Source organism: Ceratotherium simum, chromosome 10, assembly GCF_057802395.1.
Source record: "Ceratotherium simum simum isolate JZ-2026a chromosome 10, ASM5780239v1, whole genome shotgun sequence".
NCBI lineage: Eukaryota > Metazoa > Chordata > Mammalia > Perissodactyla > Rhinocerotidae > Ceratotherium > Ceratotherium simum.
Genome location: NC_141909.1, coordinates 12,135,511 through 12,156,208, shown reverse-complemented (window position 1 = coordinate 12,156,208; position 20,698 = coordinate 12,135,511). Strand labels below are relative to the sequence as shown.

The 20,698-nt window shown below is 46.5% G+C and overlaps 1 long non-coding RNA gene across 2 annotated transcripts in view; it reads right to left on the bottom strand.

Annotated features, from left to right (window-relative positions):
* Positions 1-20,498, bottom strand: part of LOC147916056 (uncharacterized) — a 111,071-nt gene extending 90,573 nt beyond the window's left edge. Inside the window, exon 1 of one of the 2 annotated variants that reach the window (XR_015553376.1) lies at positions 20,359-20,498. This is a non-coding gene — a long non-coding RNA (uncharacterized LOC147916056). Of the gene's footprint in view, positions 1-8,749; positions 9,826-20,358 lie in introns of those variants that run through there. The other variant, XR_015553377.1, reaches the window with a different exon arrangement.
* Positions 20,499-20,698: the final 200 nt, after the last annotated feature.

The window sequence follows — 20,698 nt, the reverse complement described above, 5'->3', positions numbered from 1 at the left end:
TATCTTCTAGGCTCAGAAATGTGTTACTAAGACCAGAACGTTGTTACAGCCAGCAGAGCAACTCAGAACTCCCCCTCTGGGGGAGGAAACAAGACAGTTGGGAGATAGGAAATCAGCACACACCTCACCACACACACACACACACAACACATATGAGAAAATTAAAAAAACGACTTGCTGCCTGACAATGCCCAAATAAGGCAGAGACCAAGACTACCACAACCAGATCACAAGGCCTCTTCCTGGAGACTCATTTGTTGTGGGCTGATTTCTATCTCCTGGTGCAATTCATTTGGGAAAAGGGGCCTTCCATCACTGATATTCTATGCATTGGCCAGAACCATACAGACAATCATGAACTAAACAAACTTGATTTTGCAGAATCTGAAAAACACCCCTTGGCTGTCACTCCCTGGCATTCTTCTTTCTGCTCACTCCGAGTAGTCCTATCTTTTACTGATTAGCATGATCCAACCAGAGATGCTGTGTTGTTTCCATTCCCCGAGGACTTCACAGGTGGGTTTGGGAGGCCCCCATCTCTCCGTGGTGTGCTGGCGAGGGGGTATCACTGTTTTTCTCAACAGCAGAAGACAGTCCAGATGCTTGCATTTCCCTCCTAACTCCTACTCTTTCACCATGAACTAGTTGTTTCCTCATACTTTGCCCGATCTGTATATCAAAGTCCGTAGCGCACCTTTTAGGGAACTTGTAAAACCTAGGGTACTTTCAGACCACTGGATAACCATGAGATAAATCAACTATTAAGGCATAAAAAAGATTTGGGTGTTATGTGAGATATGTGTGTCTTCAAGTAGTATCACTGATCTTCATCTCTTCTGAATATTAATTTTTTAAAATTGACAAAGTAATTCTGATCAGCCTCTAACACAGAAGTATTTAACCTGGTCATAATTTCAAAAGCAACTTGCTAGACTAGTGGGCAGAATGCTTATCTTATTAGGAAACTAAATCCTCTTCTGAAAATTTAAATGAGGAAGGTGGTTGCTAGGGTTTAGGAGAAGGAGGGAAAAGAGAGTTGCTGTTCAATGGGTACAGAGTTTCAGATCTGCAAGATAAAAAATTCTGAAGATCTGCTTCACAACAATGTGAATATACTTAACACCAGTGAAACGTACATTTAAAAATGGTTACGATGGTAAATTTCAGATTATGTTTTTTATCACAATAAAATAAATGCAAGTATTTAAAAAATTAAATGATGAAGATGACCACATGAAAACAAGTGTGGAAAAAGTGGAAATTGTTAGAGAACAGTTTTCCTTGTTTGTTTCCATGGACAGTTTTTTTTTGGTGAGGAAGATTAGCCCTGAGCTAACGTCTGTTGCCAATCCTCCTCTTTTTGCTGAGGAAGATTGGCCCTGGGCTAACATCCGTGCCCATCTTCCTCTACTTTATATGAGACGCCGCCACAGCATGGCATGATAAGCCATGCGTCGGTCCATGCCTGGGATCCAAACCTGCGACCCCTGGGCCGCCAGAAGCAGAGCATGAGAACTTAACTGCTATGCCACCGGGCAGCCCCTCATGGACAGTTTTGACATCTATAAACTGCCAACAAAACTCAGTTCTTTCATAAGAGCGCAGTTCTAAAGAAACAGTGGTGTCACTAGCAATGTCCCCACCAACATAGACAAGTGGTTTTGCTGATAGACGGCTATTGCCCACTCTCCCCAAACCAATGCTCTCCAGCATGGTATTGCGTGGTTCGCAATCAGAAACATCGAGAATAGAAGGAGAAGAGGAAGGTGAGAAAGAGGCTAGCATTTACTGAAGGCGGTGCCAGCTGCTTTACAGAAACTACTGCATTTAACACAACAAATCAATGAAGTGCCCGTTTATCATAGCCTTTGTATCAATAAAGAAACTGAGGCTCAGAGGTAGCAAATACCTTGTCCAGCGTTACAAGACAAAGACCTGATTCGTCCATCTCCAGAGCCCATGCTTTTTCCACTATTTTGCCCCTTGAGCTATAAAACTACAGACCGAGAGCCAACTAGATAGAACCCTGAAGCAAATGGGATTTTTTCCTACATCCCATTTGAGAGCTTAATCGTAATAGAACCAGAATTTGGTTGGAAAAGCGACCTCAAAGCATATTCTCTAGAGATGACATCCACCGCAGAAATAGGTCACACGTCTGCCAAGACCCTGAGCACTCCCTCAGCCATCGGGGAGGCCAGGGTGCAGCCTGGGACACAAGAGTCCCTAGGCCAGCGCCCTTCAGATTGTGAGTAGCTTTATAATTTACCCTACTGTGTCATAAAACGTCACTTCCTGTGTGTGCCATATGCGACAAGAGTTGGGAAGCACTCTGTCTTGGCCTTGGAGGCAAGCTGCCTGGATTAAAATCCCAGTTCCACCACTTTGTAGCGCACAAGCTTACCTTTGTGTGCCTCAGTTTCCTCGTCTGTAAAATGAGCATGGAAATAGAACTTACCTCATGGGGTAGTTGTGAGAATTAAGATAAAATACACAGAGCTCTCAGTATGCTTTCTAGAAGTAATCACTCAACGACCATTAGCTGAGCCAATGGGTACAGCCACACAGGCTGTGCTTGCCACAACCCAGCGCACCATTCACTTAGGCTATGAGAAGAATGGCGCCCCCTGCAGTTGTGCAATTGTGCATCCCTGACCACTAGCTTTGCATTTTAACCTATGAGCGCCCTTCACGTCAAGCTCCAGCTTATTTCCCCTGCCTCAGCATCTGCCGCTAGCTCCCCAACCCCATCCCCACTGAACGTCTATCCTGTGCTTGAATACAAGAGTCCAATTTACAACCCCTCGGATGTCCATATGTGCTCCTTCTGCCTAGAATGTTTCCCTGTACTCTTCCCTGTTTCCATTCTTATTCATCTTTAAGACCCAGCCTGAAAGTCCCCTCCTCCCTGAAGCTTTCTCTGATGTCCCACGCAGAGTTGCCCCACCTTCAGTGTTCCCAGAGCACTTTGCAAATACTCTGTGAGAAAAGTCAGCATGTTTTCGTGTGGTTCACACAGTTCACCCGCATACCAGGTCTCCCTTGCTGAACTGTGAGTTCCTTGTGATCAGATGGAACCTCACTCTTCCTGGCATGGCCTCGAGCTATTCGCTCTGCTCTTGTCCTGCAGCTACATCCACATCACATGTGTAGATGAGTCTGAGCAGGACTCAACATTGTCAAAGAAAGTGTGGAATACCAAGCACACAGACCAACTTCAGGATACAGAAAATATCCTTGACTACGTCTGAGTGAGGTTAAGTTCCCCTGAGTATGGGACTGAACACAGCAAAAGGTACCCGGAAGCCTCTGAAGGACTCGTGGCGGTAACGTCCACCGTCCCCTGGTACGGCGGAACAGCAGACTGGCAGCAGCTATCTGAGTTGGGCTTCGTTTGATATGTGAGTAAAAACCAGGAAATGTGGCCCAGTTTCTCTTTTGAAATTCCTCCCTTCATTATATTTTAATCTCGCGTCTCTATGCTTTGTTTCAAACTAAATATCAAAAGTCTCTCGTTTCTGTTATCTCCCTGACAGGTCTTCAATATACTGTATTAAAAACTCTCCAAGGACAAAAAATGCCCTTTCAAGTGATGTTTAGGAGCTTCTCACCCCTCGTCTTTCTTCATTTCTGAATCTCTAGGATACTTCATAAAACAAAGGAGAAAAGTACCAAAATGTGCTGCTTCTGCAGTAAATGCTTAGCCTGTACTCCTCTGTCTTACAGAGAAAGCAGTACAGACCAAGAAGTTTCACAACTGACACAGAATTCATACCTAATGCTGATGGACCACCAAACATATCCACACAAACTCTATTGCACACAGTACCTGTGATTCCCATGCCCAGGAATTAAAGAAAATGCCATTCTGTTGTCCAAATGCCCTCTGCTCACCTGCCCACCCCACCAAACTGAGCAGATACAAGAGTGAATAGCATAGTTTCCCTTTAGTCTTCTGTGTGTTATATAAACTCAGGAGTAGTTCTCTCTGGATTATTCAAACATTTCTCTTATAAATGTTTATTCACTTATTTAATTCACATTTATTGAGTGTCTACTATGTACCCTACAGTTATTGGTTAAAGAAATTCCTACTTAGCCTACATGTCAGAATTTCTCAACCTGGGCACTATTGACATTTTGAACTGGATGATTCTTTGTTGGGAAGGTCTGTTCTGTGCATTACAGGATGTTTAGCAGCATCCCTGCCTCTACCCATGAGATGCCAGTAGCATCCCCACCCCGAGTTGTGACAAAGAAAACTGTCACCAGAAGACTTGAAAAAAGCAGTGGTCATCAGGGGTTAGTGGGGAGGGAGGGATGAAAAGATGCGGCACAGAGGATTTCTAGAGCACTGAAACTATTCTGAATGACATCATAATGGTGGTTACATGTCATTACACAATTGTCCAAATCCATAGACTGTACAACACCAAGAGTGAACCCTAGTGTAAACTGTGAACTTTGGGTGATGATGATGTGTCAGTGTTGGTCCATTGATTATAACTAATGTACCACTCTGGTGCAGGATGCTGATAGTAGGGGAGGCTGTGCGTGTGTGGGGGCAGGAGGTAATATGAGAACCCTCTACTTTCCCCTCAACTTTGCTGTGAACCTAAAACTTTTCTAAAAAATAAAGTCTACTAAAATTTTTTTTATTTTAAGTGAAAAAAAAATGTTTCCAGACATCGCCAAATGTCCTTGGGCAGGGGGCGCGGGGCGGGGGGGTATTTTTTATCCTGTTATAGACATTATTCTACTCAAACAACACTTTTTAAAACTTGTGGTAAAATATACATAACATAAATTTTACCATTTTAACCATTTTAAAATGTACAGTTCTGTGGCATTAAGTACATTCACAATGCTGTGCAATCATCACCACCATCCATTTCCAGAACTATTTCATCTTCTCCCCAACTGAAACTCTGCACCCATTAAACACTAACTCCCTCCTCCAGGCCCTGATAACCTCTATTCTACTTTCTGTCTCTACGAATTTGGCTACTCTAGGTACCTAACATAAGTGGAATCATACAGTATTTGTCCTTTTGTGACTGACTTATTTCACTTAGCATAATGTTCTCAAAATTAACCCACATTGTTGCATGTGTCAGAATTTCATTCCTTTTGATGGCTGAGTAATTTTCCATTGTCTGTATACACCACATTTTGTTTGTCCATTCCTCCATCAATGGACACTTGGGTTGTTTCCACCTTTTGGCTATTGTCAACAATGCTGCTAGGAAGATGAGTGTGCAAATATCCGATCGAGTCCCTGCTTTCAATTCTTGTGGGTGTATATCTAACAGTGAAATTGCTAAATACTTGTGAATGTGATACTGTTCCGATCACTTTTTACAAGAGAAAGCGTGGTGTCACAGTGAATTATTCAGCTGGTGGCGGCCAGCAGGCAGTGCCGTGTGGCCTGGACTTGGGGCTGCAGCAGCAGACCGAGGGTTCTCGTCTGTCCTATGCCGTTCACTGCCTTGGGCAAGTTACTCAATCTCCTTACATTCGGTTTCCTGCTGCACAGAAAGAAGTGATGAAAGCAGCCCCTCCCAATCTGGCTGGTAAGTAAGAAATGAGGCAGAAAGTCCAAGTGTGGCCACGAGCACAGCTGCTCGAGGTAGATGTTCAGCCAGGGCTGGCCCTCTACACTTGCAGCCGTCACAGACACCCCCAGTCCAGGCGACATTCCGGGCACATGGAGTGGGGATGGCACACCCTGCACGTTGCTGCCCAAGGTCTCATCCCCTCTCCTGCTTCCTCTTTCACCAAATCACCAATGGGTTTGGAGGGGTCACCTGCCCAGTAGAATACTCACCTCCCACACACTCTGGCAGCTGGGTGTGGCCACGTGACCCAATTCTAGCCAAGGAACTGAAAGAGACAATGTCTCAGGGAGGCTTCTTTTCTTAAACAGCTTTTTATTTTATTTTCGAATATGAAAATATTTGCATGATTTGAAAGTTAAAAGCATGAAATAAGGTGCAGTCACAGTTGTGCCCCTCCATCCCTGTCTCCTCCAGCTTGTTCTCGCCTCCTTCAGACATCAATGTTTTCTTTTTTTGGTTTGTTTCTCTTGCAAATATAAGCAACCGTGTGTGTATGTGTATTTCTTTCATTCCTTTTTTACACAAAAGGATATAATCAATATATCTATATCTATGCTATTCTCCTTGTTCTTTTCTTATTTCATATTCTTGAACCTTGGAGCTCACTCCATAGCTGGACATGTAGTGCCTCCTCATTTCTCTTTTACTGCATAGTAGTTGACTGTGTGGCTGTATTATAGATTACCCAAACAGTCCCTCATTGATGAACGCTTGGGGTATGTCCAGTTTTTTAATCATCAATAATGCTGAAGTGATTAATCTTATGCATGAGTCACCTTGTATCTATGCCTGAAACCATTTGGGACAGATTCCTAGAGGTGGTTTCGTTGGGTTGAAGGGTAATAATACACATCCTTGTGCTCTATCTTGCCAACTGCTCTGCCACAGGAGTTGTACCATTTTGCCTTTGGAAAGCTTTTTGTTTGCCCTTTGCTCTTTTTCCGTCTCCTTTCTTCCTGCCTAGCACCCAGAAGCTGATTCTGAAAAGTATAGCAGCCTTCTCACAACCTTGAGGATGAAAACCACACCTTAAGGATGGCAGAAGCCAAAAGAGCTCCCCAAGGCCTCTGCGACCCACCAGTCCTGTCTTCCACTGCCTACCACTGCCCCTCCTGTTATGGGAGAAATATAAACCCCTCACCTGGATAGCCCTGGTTATTCAGGTTCCTGCTAATGTACTTACAACCAAAGAAAATCATAATCATTTAGATACTGAGAAAATCTAATTAAAATTATGTTATCTTAATTGAAAAGCTTGTAACTCATGAGTATGTTGGTACCTACAAGCCAACCAGTAGTCCAATATGGCAGCTACTAGCCACATGTGGCCATTTAAATTCAAGTTAAATAAAATTAAAACGTCAGTGCCTCAGTTGCACTAGCCACATTCCAAGAGTTCAACAGGTGCAGGACTCTAGTGGCTACCATATTGGATGGCAAAGTACAGAACATTGCCATCATCCAGAAAGTTCTGCATTGCTGATACACAATTTGAGGTAGCACAAGGGGCCACTCTAGTTACAACCATTGAAGAAGCTGCCATTCCGATGCACTCCTATGTCTTGTAAAGTATTACTGGAAACATAACTCTGTGAGAGATTAGGCTTATCTATCAATCGGTTAACCTACTGTTACCATACAAGATGTGCCCTGCCTCAGCTTCTTCCAATGTGGAAAAACCCACTCCCTGTGGCTTTCTGCCTCCTCCCCAAGGGTGTCCGTGCTGAGGGAGACGGCCCAGACCAACACTCCCTTCTAAGGTGTAGCCTTACATACAGTGCTAGTGCATCTTTCAGGAAGAGAATTCATAGGCCAAAAAAATATAGACAAAATCAGAAAACACAATTCCCAGAAAGGCTGATCAGGGTATTGTGAAGAAGAGATGATATCATCAATAATGCAGAAAATAGCTCAGCGATGTGGAAAGCATCAGAGAGGCGAGCCTAGACGAAATTTCAGAGTAGAAAGCCTATACCCTTTGACAAAAGGCCTTTCCACCTCTGCTTCAGTTTTGAAGGGAAAAGCAAGGCTGAGATGCAGAAAGCAAAGAGGACGTTTGCAGGTTCCTGACGCTTTGGGGGTTTTCACACAGTGTGGATGCCCATATTGTGTGATCAGATGAAGTGGAATCATCTGTCAGCCTGTCTGTTCACATAGCTATGCTATTCATAGAAAATGTACCTCTTTCCCAAAATAAACACCACATGCCTCCTCTCATACCTAATTGGGTGCATGCATCCTAGGGACCTGTGGCATGCAGGGGGAGGAGGTAATGCTGGGTGACTCAAGTGGCCCATTTCGGGCTCTTCTGTAGAACATTCTTCAGGGATGTCAAGAGCAATAGGGAACCATATTAATTAATAAATTTGAAATAAACTTGACTCCTACCATCTACGGCATCATGAGAAAGGAAAGAAAGAAGATAGCACCATCTTTTGGACTTCAAAGACACCATCGGTCACCTCTTCAGGCTGCCCCCACCCTGCCAGCTTATCCAGCCCAAGTGACATGGTTCACCATTGTAACCCCTACCTCATAAACACCTTTAATTCCCTTGCTCCCCTCTCCCTTGCCAAGCCTGTGTAACTCAACTGTCCACCCACTCCACGTCTGCCCCTGAACATTGCTGGGGAAAAACACTCCACCTGTGGTTGCCAGGGGCTGGGGGAAGGGGGCTTGGGGAGTTACCGTTTAACGGATGCAGAGTTTCAATTGGGACCATGAAAAAGTTCTGGAGAAGGATGGTGGTGATGGCTGCACAACAATGTGAATGGACTTAATGCCATCGGACTATAAACTTGAAAATGGTTAAAGTGGTAAATTTTATGTTACATATATTTTACCACAATAAAAAAAAGAATTTAAAAAAAACTCAACGTTGCTGGCTGGTGTCACTTTAATTTCAAGTGCACAAATAGCAAGTGGACATTTGACACTGGCCATCAATCCTAACACACTTCCCTAGTTTTCTCACTTTTCTATTCTCCAAATGACTATTTCACACTTTCTCCTGTCTCCTCCTACTACACTCTTATTCCTTTCCTCACTCTCAAGCTTCAATGAGAAAATTTGAGCAATTGAATAGAAGCCCCCTTATCTTCCCATTGACAAAAATACCAGCCCACGCATACCTCTAGCCATATTCTGTGCCTTCCCTCCTGTTATTGGGGATGAAGTGTCCTGCTCTTCACAGAAACTCCTCTCTGGGGGGAAGGAAGAATAGGGAATTATTGCTTAATTGTTAGAGTTTCAGTTTGTCGTGATGAAAGTTTTGGAAATAGATAGTACAATCTGGTTGTACAACACTGTGAATGTAATTAATGCCACCGAATTATACATTTAAATAGCTAAAATGGCAAATGCTATATATATATTTTACCACAATAAAAAAATTTTTTTAAAAACCCAACTGAGCCCCATGACTTGGGGTCTGGACACCCCCGCCCCCTGGGACATTCTTCCTGCAGCATTCCCTCTGGCTCCGACACCATCAACTTTCACAATCTGTCTCCCTCAGCCCCCACTGGACTGCACACAAACAGGCTCCACCATCTCCTATCTTGAAAAACCTCTTGTGACCCTGGTCCCCCACCTCTACTGCCCCATACCTATTCCCTTCCCAGCCTCCTCTTGAAAGGTTACTAGGCCCGTCTCTCTCCTTCCTCACCTCAACCACCCAATCAGCCTTCCACTCTTACCTGTCCACAGAGACTGTTCATGTAAAAGTCATTGCCGAGCTCTATGTCACCCAATCAAGCGACCACTCAGCCTTCCTGATACTTTTGACTTCCGTGACATCATCCTTTCCTTCCCCACAGAGAGCTCCTTCTGGATCTTTCTCTGGTTCCTCCTCTACCTGCCAAAATGTCTCCAGGACTCTATTCTGGGCTTCCTTCTCTTGTCCGCTCATACAATACTCCTAGGTGTTCTTATTCAGTCATGTGGTTTTAAATACCAATAAAGATCAATATGCCCGAAATTTCCAAACCCACATCTCTAACACCTACCTTTCCCTGGGTCTCCAGAATTTTATATCCTCCTGTCTACCTGGCACATCCACATAAATGACTTTCTGTCCCAAACCAGCCAAGGCCTTTCTAACGTCACTGCTACCCAGTCAGTTGCCAGACTCAAATCACTTGTCACTTCCTTGATCCTTCGCTCCCTCACCTCTCACTGTTGATTCAGCAAGAGCTGTCAACTAGTCATCTGAAACAGCCCCCAGATCTGTCTACTTTTCTTCATCTCCATTCCCCTATCACCTGGACCACAGCAATAGCTTGCTCCCAGGACCCCCTGCTCCCCTCTCACCCCCACACAACAGCTAGACACTCCCCCACACCAAAAAGTAAATTACATCATTTCATGCCCCAGCTTAAACGCCTCCAATGGCTTTCACTGCACCTCCAATGAGATCTAAACTCCTTACATGATCTGAGTCCAGTCTACACCTCTCCAGCCGCCTCTTGAACCATACTCCGTTTCATTCACTGTGCTCTAGCTACCCAAGCCACCTATCTTGTCCTCTAACTCAGTGGTTCTCAAGGCGGGGGGGTGACATTTGGCAATGTCTGGAGACAGTTTTGATTCTCACGGCTCAGAGGGGAGTAGGTCATTACTGGCATATAACGTGTAGAGGCTGGAGGGATGGGGGGAATGCTGCTAGACATCCGACAAGGCACAGGAAAACCCCCCACAACAAAGAATTACCTGGCCCCAAATGTCAATAGGTTGCTATTGACTAAATATTTGGGTGCACCTAAAATTCATATGTTGAAGCCCTAAACCCCAGTGGGATGATATTTGGAGGTAGGGCCTTTGGTAAGTAATTCGGTTTAAATGAGGTCATGAAGGTGGGGCCCCCATGATGGAATCAGTGTCCTTATAAAAAGAGAAGAGATTCTCTCTGCCATGGGAAGACACAGTAAAAAGGCAGCCATCTGCAAATCAGGAAGAGGCCTTCACCAGACATCAAATCTGCCAGCACCTTGATCTTGGACTTCCCAGTCTCCAGAAATGTGAGAAATAAATGTTTGTTGTTGAAGCCACCCAGTCTATGTAGTATTTTGTTATAGCAGCCCAAGCTGATAAAGACAAGTGCTGAGGTTGAGAAATCCTACAATCTGACAAAGAAACTAGGCACCAATCTCCTTCCTGCCTCAGAGCCTTTGCACAAGCTATTCCCTTGGCCTGAAATGCCCTTCCTCTACTCTCTGCATGGCTCACCCCTTCTAGTCATTCATAGCCCACCTTATTTTCCCAGAGAAAGCCTTTCTGATCACCCATTCTGAAGTAGCACCTCCAACCCGTCACTCTCTATTTATATCCTATTTTAATTTTCCAAATGTACTACTTGATAGTTTTCTTATTTTACCTGCTTATCACCTGTTTCCACAAAAATTAAGTTTCTTAATAGCAGGAATCTTATCTGACTTGCTCACCAGGGCCGAACAGTGCTTGTTGCATTGTTGGTACTCAATGAGTACTTGGGAAACAAATGATTTTCCAGTTGTTTTAGCTTGATTCCAAAAATATGTGTGAGCATCAAGTATGTACATTATATAAGCAATAGGCACTACCGGACATTTGAAGCTGATTAAAAGTCTTCACTCTCAAGCAGCTTATGAGCCCCATAGGAAAAATAAAATATGCTTTCACATATTAGGCAGAATAGAATACATGCTAGAGGGGGACGGCACAGCACTGTGTGGTGAAGGGCACTCATTGAGTCGTGAGATAATGCATGCAAGATGCCCAACAGTCTTAAGACTGCCATAAGGGTTGAAAGGCAGCATCATATAAGGGTCAGGAACTTGGACTCGGGAGCCCAGGCTACAGAGGTTCAAATCCCCGCTCAGCCATTTCTAGCTGTGTGACCTTGAACTAGCTATTTAATCTCTCTGTGCTTCAGTTTCCTCATCTGTCACACAGAGATAATGAAAGTATCTGCTTCATACCCTTGCTGTGGATTTAAGTGAGTTATATTATGTAAAGCATATGGCTACAGAGGACACTGTAGGTCCGGTCACTAGTATTCAAAGAAAGGAGTGATCACACGGGACTAGAGACAGGGATGGTAGAAGGGCTGACTTTGGAGATAAGGTGAATTTCAATGGAAAAGATGATGAGGGCCCTCTCAGTTGCAGGATTATATTGTACATCAAAGAAGACGCAGCATGGCCTGGAGTGTTGCTCAGGAATGGGGGTGGGCAAACATCCATTTTTTTCTGTTCACCCATCTGTGTAAAGAAGGATGCTCTTTTGAAGGAGAGCACTGATGGAACCATGGTCATCTACTGATCCTATTATATCCGAAAATGTGAGAGATCTGGTCACCAAGTTACAATATCACTTCCTTTCTATTTTTTTATTTCTGTCCATTATGCTTTGGTTTAAACAAACAAAACTGGACCTGAACTCATTTGGTTCTATACTTACTGCTGTGTGAGCTTAACCTTCTGAGTCAGTTTCTTTACACCTGAAAGGAGAGTAGTAAAGCCCACCCACTCTACTTTAGAGAAGCGGTACATGAATCAATCAGTTCATACATGTGCTAGGCTTAGAGTGTTAGGCAGATATAACATAGATGTAAGATATTTTTATTACTATGATCCTTCTTCTAAAAACACCACCCAGGGTTTTACTCAGAAATATCATATGCATTATAATGTAGATGAAAGGAATTAAAGAACTTTTAAAAACTTTTTCTACCTACATGTTTCAGAAAAGAAAAGAGAAGGTAGGGCCACAGCTCAGAGGGCTGGGTTCCCGGACCGGGGCAGAGCCAGCCACACAAATGTCTCGGCAGCAGATCAGGAAGACCAGACATTGCTTCTACTACACACTTTGGCAGCATCTGCGTCTACCCTTTTAAAAGGCAAAGCCGGACAGAGGCTCCATCCCCCAAAGGAAATGCCAACAAAATAGCCTGTCCTTATTTCTTGAAAGGAAAAAATGATTTCCTTTTACTGTTTAGTCTAATAAGCAGGAATCTGGGAACCTCTGGCTCCATCTCATGCATTGTGATGTTAGGGAAAATTCTGCAGGACTTGCAAGCCGCCAAAGTCCTAAAATAATCCCAGAGAGGCAAGCTTAGGGTGAGGTGTTACTAAGAATTTCTTTAACTTGTAGGCATTTCAAGACATGTCAATCTGTATTTGAGCCTCCCCCCTCCCCAATGATAGGACTAAACAGCAAGAATGATACTCTCCTGTAAGAATAACTACAGGAGAGGGAAGGAACTCAGCAACCACTACGGGAAGCACTCAGTCCTAGCCAGGGAGTGGTCCCTGCCTGTGCTGGCCTCGTGGAAAGCCTGCCACAGCAGAAGGCAGGAAGAAGCAGGAGTTCTGCCTGGGCTAAGCCCGCCTCTCCCACCTCCGTGGGGATGAGCACCCTTACACTTTCTGAGTTTAATTCCCGGCAGGTGCCCCAGGACAGAGTTCCTAAACAAAGGGCAGTATCCACAATGGCTGCGAGCAGAGGCCAAAGCCGGGCTCTGGTGTGAGAAGGAGACACAGCGGAGGCAGGTGGGGCTCAGGCTGGGAGGGACGGCATTTGGGACCCAGGCTGGAATCCGTGAAGGAGGTCAAAGCCCCTGGTATTTAATCAAGAACAAGATAAGAACCGAGGAGAAAAAGAAAGAAGGTCCCCTCTCCAAGCTCTGGGGGGTTGAGGGAAATAGAAGAGGGGGCAGCGGGCGTGTTGTTTCACAAAGCTCCCCGAAAGGATGGGGGAGCTAAAGAAAGTGTTAAAAAAAAAAAAAAAGAGTCGGGAGGGGACAAAAGAGAGAAGCTGTGACGGAACTTGAGTTAGGACTGAAAAGCCCATGGGGCGAGGGCGGAGAAGGAAATAGCGCTCTGGGCTGGAGAGGAGCCGCTGCTGGCAGGACGGGTGACGGCTGCCTTCGGGCACGGCTGGCCACGGCCCAAAAAACTTTAACTCAAAGGAGTCATTTGAGTTTAATCCTCCCCCAGGACTGTGGAAGAGGAAAAAAGGAAGGGGGAAACAAGTCAAAAGTCTCCAGAGGAAGGAGCTTTTTGTTTTAAAGGACTACCTCTTGGGGCTGTCCTCAATTTTCTGGGTTTTGTTCCTGATTTAAAAGGAAGTTTTATGTCACCCATGAGAGTCTGCATTTTTGTGGGATTCAAATATTCCTTAATTAGGTGTTGTCTCTTTACAGAAAGAAAAGACGGCTTTTATTTCATTTTACTTTCCCATTTTAATTTACTCCCTTTCGTGTTTAATAACTAGGTAGGGAAATGTTAAACAGCTGCTGTAAAATATTACAAACCCTGCTCCCTGAGAATGTTGAGAAGGAATTTTCTAGCGCTATCTCCCATCCCAGAGAGGAGCCCATGGGAGGGAACACACAAATCCCAGCTATGGAGTGGGGGTGGAGGGAGGTGGTGTGTACTCTTTCCCTCCATACCACTGTGTCCCTGGCCCACCCCGTCACCCTCCACACCGGAGTCTTCTTTTGGGGTTGATGTTGGGGTAGGAGAGAGGGGTGGGGTGGAGGTGGCAGATGTTTGAATGGAGAAGGAGAGTTTCGGGGAAGCTGAGAAGCACACATCCATCTCCTCCAAGTGACCTGCTGGTCCCTTGCTTTGGGCACCATTGTTCTAAAGAGGGCTGAGACCACTTATCCAGAACTAGAGAATTTGCCCTGTGAAACTCTGGAAAATCAGGGAAAAAAAAAATCACAACAGAAAAGCAGAACTGGCCAGGAAAATGTGTGGCCTTGGACCACTGGATGCTGGCTTTCTTAGCGTGTTCTAAGTCATAGAAAAATGACAGAAAAGGAAAGGGGTTATAATTTTTCTACAGCTAAAACTGTAAGGGTGGGCATACCCCTATCTAGTTCTGGGCCAACTCTTCAGCAAAGGGTCAGGAGTTGTCTGCAAATTGCAGAAGCTTCCCCAGAGACCTTCAACACAAATTTGCAGGGCAGCACAGGGCACCAGTTTCCGTCTACTGAGCTGTGTATGATGCTTATACACTCATTTTGCTGGCAAAAGAGCCTGTCATAAAATGTAATACTGACTATAAAACAAATCAGCGCTTTGAAACGACTTGCTTCAGATGTTTTCATAAATCCCTAATGACTCAGGCACTGCCTGCTATTGATAATATTAATGTGTTAATAGTTCCTCTGAAGCAGTAGCACTGGGTAGGGCTGGACACACACACACACACACACACACACACACACACACACAAATGGGAATACCAGAGAACTGGAAAACAATGCTTTGGCTCTCCCCTGAATTCCAGCTGCACTTTGTTGACCTCAGAGAGCCAGATCCAAGCGAGAAATCTGATATTCTAAGTTCTTGGCTGGAGCTCCTCTTTAGTTCAAAGTGTTTTACATTGGTTCATAAAAAAGTATATTATATAAGTACATATGTACATACAAAAGCGTGTGAGTGCACCCATGTTCCTAGCAGCATTATCTGCAATAGCTGCAATGTGGAAACAACCCAAATGTCCTTTGACAGATGAACGGATAAACAAAATATTGTGTGTCTGTGTGTGTGTGTATATATTATATATATATATCCCTAATGACTCAGGCACTGCCTGCTATTGATAATATTATTATATATAATATATATACACACACACACACATACATACATGCAATGGAATATTATTCAGCCATAAAAAGGAATGGAGTTCTGATACATACTACAACATGGATGAACTTTGAGGACATTATGCTTGGTGAAATAAGCCAGACACAGAAAGACAAATACTTTATGATTCCACTTATACAAGGTACCTAGAGTAGTCAAATTCATAGAGACAGAAAGTAGAATAGAGGTTATCAGTAGCTAGAGAGAGGGAGAATGGGGAGTTAGTGTTTAATAGGTATACAGTCTGTTCGGGAAGATGAAAAAGTTCTGGAGATGGATGGTGGTGATGGTTGCATAACAATGTAAATGTACTTAACGCCACCAAACTGTATACTTAAAAATGGTTCAAGGGGCTGGCCCAGTGTTGTAGTGGTTAAGTTCGTGCACTCCACTTCAGTGGCCTGGGGTTCACAGGTTCAGATCCCAGGCACAGACCTACACACCATTCATCAAGCCATGCTGTGGCGGCGTCCCACATGCAAAAATGGAGGAAGATTGGCACGAATATTAGCTCAGGGACAATCTTCCTGAAGCAAAAAGAGAAAGACTGGCAACAGATGTTAGCTCAGGGCCAATCTTCCTCACAAAAAAAAAAGAAAGAAAGAAAGAAAAAAGGTTCAAATGGTAAGTTTTATGTCATATATATTTTACTGGAATTTTTTAAATGGGGGAGAAAGCATGTGAGTAATGGACATTAGGCTTATCTGCAACTTCCCATGTCCTCTCCCACTTGTGTTCCCAGCACAGGGCCCACAGCTCTGTACCCAGGGCCTCGGAGCACCCCTGGCTCCCCCACACACCTGCTCCCCCAGACCCACACTGGGCTTCCTTTGTCCTTAAGGAAATGAGAAGTTTTGTGTCAACAATTCCCCAGACACCCATGCGGTCCAGGGAAACCCCATTTCAATCTCAAAAAGAAACTTAAGGAACCAAGAATGATACTTTTCCTGATGCAATTTCTCTGCTGCCTTCCTAACAGGCATCATTTGGATTGGAGGAGTCTCAGAAAAACAAACACTCCAATCTCCTTGCCAGTGGCCAAAGACACTTAAGTTCTTTCAAGGCACATCTCTCTCTCTGGACCACCCCAGCCCTCTGATTTATGGGGTGGATAGAAAGGGTCTAGAGAGTCACAGTTAGAAATAACGGGGAGGGCCGGCCCCGTGGCTTAGCGGTTAAGTGCGCACGCTCCGCTACCGGCAGCCCGGGTTCGGATCCCAGGCGCGCACCGACACACCGCTTCTCCGGCCATGCTGAGGCCGTGTCCCACATACAGCAACTAGAAGGATGTGCAACTATGACATAAAACTATCTACTGGGGCTTTCAGGAAAAAAAAGAGGAAGATTGGCAATAGATGTTAGCTCAGAGCCGGTCTTCCTCAGCAAAAAAAAAAGAGGAGGATTAGCATGGATGTTAGCTCAGGGCTGATTTTCCTCACAAAAAATAAAAATAAAAAATAAATAACAGGGGGTGTGGGTGGGGAGGGGTGGTGCTGGCCAGATTGGGGTTTTCCTGGACTCACCTCTCTGTCTTTTGGGGTTCTTCCTCCCTGAGAAGCACTAGCCTAGAACCACTGCATGATTTTGCCCCTCACAGGGACAAGCAGGAGAACCTGGGAATCACCGATGCTATTGGGTCTGAAGGCAGAAAAGGGGTGGCCCGAGCTGAGGCTAGTGCCTACCCAGAAGTTTCTCTCAGTAACACAACAGTCATTCAACCTAGGCCACAGCTTTTTCTAATGCTTGCTCTTTGGGGTCAGTTTATTTAAGAAATGGCCACGGCAGTCAAACCTTTGCCCTGGCTCCTAAAAGGAAACAAACATTGGCATAATCCCTCCCATTCCAAGTCACCCCTGGGCTCTCCTTTAAGTTTCTCTTACATGTCATTACCCAAAACCAGGCTGCCAAGAGCTCCCGGGTCCCCTCACACAGGCTGTGGCTCAGCTCTGTGTCTACAGTGTGTCAGTGCCAGGCCATCTTCTCCCTGCTGGTCAAGAGGCTGAAACCTACAGCTGGTGATAAGAGAAGACTGATCAGAGCTCTCCGTAGAGATGAGGACAGAATGTGAGCATGATGCCTATTAGTTTTAAGCTGATGGGCCCAAAGGCAATGACCCTAGACAAATAAGGAGAGTGGGCTGGAAGGATCCCCCACATCCTGCAAGGGAAGCCCCACTGGAAGGAGGCGAGGAGCACAGCACAGGGCTCCCACTATGGAGGGAGGGCTTCAAGTGGGGTGCTGGCAGCCTAATAAAGGCAGAATCAGAACAGAGTCTGAGATCTGAGCCAGTTAAAGGGTTAAAAGCTGTTAGGACTTGGAGCAGGGAGAGAGATGCATAATCTGAATGTCACCAAGAAAACTTTGCAGCCAGCATCCAGATTTTCTAAATCAACCACTTCACCAAATCCCCCACCAGCTCATAAAATGCTTCCCTGACTTGCCTTCATTTCTCCAAATGATGCTATTTTATTAAACAGTGTTGGAGGTGGGAGGGAGGGGGGAGCCTCCTTCAAGGCTGTCCTAAATTTGGTTAGGTCCAGCATGTGTAGGCCCTGATCATTTGCAAGGTTGGATTTAAATATGCTATAACAGTGCGTGTGTGTAGACTTGTCTGATCAAGTATACGTCTAACCTGCATGGGAATTCATCACACAGCAGCGGAAACGCGTACAACAGACTCTAAGGAGTGCTTGCTTGTGATTACAGTGTTTGGAAATATATTCAAGAAAACGTATTTTGTTTTATACATACACATTTGCTTTTGCTCCTAATTCTTCTGGAAGCCTGACCATTTTAACTACTTCAGCATGGGCTCACTTTGGGGGTGGGGGGCAGTATGCAAAGTGCTTTCATATTTTAAAAGGTGCTTCTCCCAGATTGCTGACCGGCTAGGTTGATGGTCCTTCTCTGGATCCATTCCTTGTTTTTCAAGCTGACCCAAGTTCTCAGACCATAAGGGTGGGTCAGCAGCAGCTGGGGATCTTAGTGGGATCTCTGCAATTCAAGGGGGCCTATTTGGAAACAGGATCTGAGCCGTGGGCTGCCTCTTTCTCAACCTTGTATCCAGCGGGCACAAGGATGCATAAGACCCCGGGGTAGATGGCCAAGTGATTTGTGAGTCAACTTCGCAAAAAGGAAGACAGAAAGAGGAACAGAGTGAGTGTAGGATGGTGAGATCTGAGGAAAGGGGGAACAAAGAGGAATGGGGACTGAGGAAGCTGGAGGCTTAAGACACCCTCCTGGGAGCCCAATGCATTGTCATGGGTATTGGCTCATCTGACTGGAGGCCTCAGGAGAGCCCATGTAAGGTTCCTGGCAAGCTAAACTGCCACTCCCAGGAGCACAACCACAGCCAGTGAACTGAGAAACCTTGGGGCCACACCTCAACCCTCTCCTCCCCACTCCCACCCCAGGACAGACCCTGTCACCATGCAGCCACCCACTGATGCACCAAGCTTCCTTTGGGCCCACTAGAGTACAAACACTCCAAACACTGATTCAGTCTGTATGGAAACCACAGAGCAGAAAATCACCAACAAAGCAACAACCACGTCACACATTCACTGCCTCCAAATATCAACCAGCATCAACCAGGCCTGGCCAGTGGAGAAATTCAAGACCCTCTCCTCAAAAACTCACAGATACACGGGGACCACCTAAGAGACTAACCTCAAGGACTCCCTGGGACCACTGTTTCTTTTGGACGCCCATTCGTGGGGAGTATGTTCCATGGGCCTTTTCTTAACCTCACAGCTGTTCACACTGGCCTGCTCCTGAGAGAACTGGAGCCGGATTATCAGTGACCCTTCACCTCCCCCGGCCCTCCGCGGCCCCCATCCATTTCTTCAGCTGGGATCGCCCGCAGAAGCTGAGCGTTTCCAGTGCTGGACTGACTTCTGCAACTTAGAGCGGAAATCGGGTCCGGGGCGAGGACGCAGGGCGCGCGTCGCCCACATTTTTGGCCCGGGGAGCCGAGGCTCCTGCGATACGCATGGTATTTGGCCGGTGCTGCAGCGTGTGGGGAAAGATGATTACACTCGAGAGGAATCACGACTCTTCCCGGAGCCATTAATCGCGTCGCTCGGCACGCGCAGGTTCTGGCCCGGCTTTCAGCAACTCCCTCTCCTCGCTAACCATTCGCTAGTGATTCGTGAGCCGCCGTGGAGCTGCGCCCGAGGCTGCAGTCCCCAAATTAAAGCACTTTTGCAGCCCGGACACCCAACGAGCTGCCTCCCCGCACGCCAGGCCGGCACCTCCTTCTCGTGCGTCCCTCTCTCCGCCCAGCTCCCGGGCAAATGAAATGAATGTGATTTCACGCACATCCTGCGCGCACACACACGTGCACACACGCATTCCCCCTACAACGCCGCCCGCACACACGCACGAGCCTGGACGTTTGCCTTTTGTGCTCGCTTTGCAAGACATGCTTTCCTGCTCCTTGTTTCCTTTTTTCGTTCCTTCATCTCCTCTTCCTTCGCCAACTTTCCTCAGAGTCCTCCTGGCCTGGGTCATTCCCCTCCAATCCCTCTGCCCCCAGGGTGTCCCTCGCCCTCTCCGCCCTAGACTGGCCGCGGAGACGCGTCCTGCGCGCTGAGCGAGGGTCTTGTTCTGTGGGCGGCTGGGACCGCGGGCCTGGCCTCCGGCCCGCGCCCTGTTTGTTTTCCCTTCGTCCCCTGAATGCTAGATTAAGACGTAAAGATTACCAGGGCCGAATAATGCCGGGAGTCAACACTCGAGCAAACAAAAGTGCTTGCACAACTCCGCCAACCCCGCTGAGACCCGGGCAGCGGGCTGAAGGAGAGAACGCGCTCCTCGCTGCTAATTACAAATAAATGATGATGTGCTCACTAAGTAATTGATTTAATGAAGTTCCTATGAAACTATTAAACCCGAGTGGAGGTCAGGCAGGAGGCGCCCCAGAGCGCCCATTGTGGGCTGTTTAACTCCACCAGGCTCCTCGGAAAGACATCGGGGCTAATAGGTGAAGTCACAGCTGCTCGCGCTGACTTCTCCGAGCGCCCGGCCGGCCGCGGGCACCCTCGCGCCCTCCTCTTGTCGCGCCCTCGTGCCCCGCCGCCCGTGCCCCGCGCCGGCCAGCTTACCCACGCCACTCCCAGCCCCGCCGCCAGCTCCCGAGGGCCTCTCCAAAGGGATCCCAGGTCTCGTTAAGAGCGGGAAGTTGAGCACTGAACTTGTGCGCACCGCCAGCGGTCGGCGGCGTCCACCGCCGCTCACCCCTCCCGCCTTACCCCACCCCCGCCACTTCGTGCAGGAACTTCAGCCAGTGTGCCACGCAGGGTGCTCGCTCGCTCTTGGCAAGGTGCCTGGAACCCGAGCATGTGCCCAGTGCGCGGGCGGGGGCGGGGGTGGGGGGATTGAGTTGTGCCTGTGAGTGTGTGTGTGCGCGCGCGCGCGCCCGTGCGTTCCAGGCCAAAAGACCCT